We start from the raw sequence: 1,545 nt of genomic DNA on the forward strand, positions 1-1,545 counted from the left end.
TAGTAATGTACAGTGGAGAAATCAGAGAACAATTTTGAATAAGTGATCAAAATTAGGATCATCAATTAAGACTAAATGGAAATTGTGTACTTCCAGATGTGATACCTGAGGAAAGCATAACAGCAACTATACAATATTCTCACTAGAAATGTGTAAATGGAATCTACTTATGAAACAATGTTAACTGACCTGAAATAACTATTTTATCAAAAATTAAAAAAAAAAGTGTTCTTCAAAAACATCAATGACATAAAAAACAAAGAATGTGGGAATGATCTAGATTAAAGGAGATTAATACAAGGCCCAATTCTAGTTAGAATCCTGAACTGGAGGGGAAAATAATGTAATAAGGCACACTGGTTCAACTTACAAGTTTGAAATAAAAACCGTACACTAGATAAATATTTTATTTCAAGTCAGAAATTAATTATATTTTAGTTATATATAATTATATCCTTATTCTCATGAAAAACACATTGAGGTGTTTAGAGACAGGGCAATGATATATGCAAATTAGAGATAATTAGACAGGTGAGAGACAGGGAGAGAAAGGGTTAGCGAGAGATAGGTAAATAGAGCAATGATAAAGCATGGGTGGCAAAATGTTGATAATATGAACCTGGAGCAAATGTTGTACAAGTGCTTTTTGTTGCCATACTTGTGCCTACAACTTTTTTCTAAGTTTTAATTTTTTATTTCATTTATGTATTTTTACTTGGTAATATTTGTATCACTGCACTGAAACTAAATTTTACATGTTGAATAGCATTAGTTTGGGTAACAATTATATGAGAGACTTGGAAATTATTTACATAATGAAAGATTTCAAAACTGCAGTGGAATGGGCAGCTTTAAATGAAGCCATTTCAATAATGATTTATTCCAATCACATATTCTGCAAGAATGTCACCACCTCTAAATAAGAAATAATTCTTGTGTCTAAAACTACTTTGGTGCCTCCATATTCTGGGAGAAGAACTTAATCTCCAGCTTTCACGATAACTGGCTGGATCTCTCCACCTTTTCCTTTAGAGCCTGACCCAATAGCTACTACTACTATTGCTTGCAATACTTTTCCTTGAGATTTTTCTAAAAGCATAATGCCTCCTTTGGTTACAGTACTGCCTGTACTCCTTTCAAGTGCAACTTGGTCAAAGAGGAAGAAACTTCCTAAATGCCTGTCTTGCCATGACTTCAATTCTCCGCAGTTTGTACTCTGCTCTCATGGCACTGCACAAGCAAGGAGAAACCCTCCATCTGACCCCTGGGACACGTGAATGTGGGAAAAGGATGCCCAGCACACAGGCAGCTCCTGTAAATTTTAGTTTTCAAATAAAAAAAAATTCAAAAACAATATTTACTTCAGCATTTCACTGTTCTGTTCATGATGTTTACAATATCTATGTCTTCTGAGAACTGCAGCAATTCATGATTGCATGGAATCCACTAAAAGTTTACCTTCACACAGTATTATGTATTATAAAATGCATTTGGGGTCAGAATGTTCTAGATATGTCTAAAAAGGACTGATAACATCCTGTCTAG

General features: G+C 33.8%; 1 pseudogene; it reads right to left on the reverse strand.

The window, feature by feature from the left end:
* Positions 1 to 866: 866 nt before the first annotated feature.
* LOC148108498 (10 kDa heat shock protein, mitochondrial pseudogene) lies at positions 867 to 1,190 on the reverse strand (annotated as a pseudogene).
* Between the last annotated feature and the right edge of the window lie 355 nt (positions 1,191 to 1,545).

This window comes from Ursus americanus, chromosome 19 (genome assembly GCF_024610735.1).
Source record: "Ursus americanus isolate L20-20 chromosome 19, mUrsAme1.1.p, whole genome shotgun sequence".
Classification (NCBI taxonomy): Eukaryota; Metazoa; Chordata; class Mammalia; order Carnivora; family Ursidae; genus Ursus; species Ursus americanus.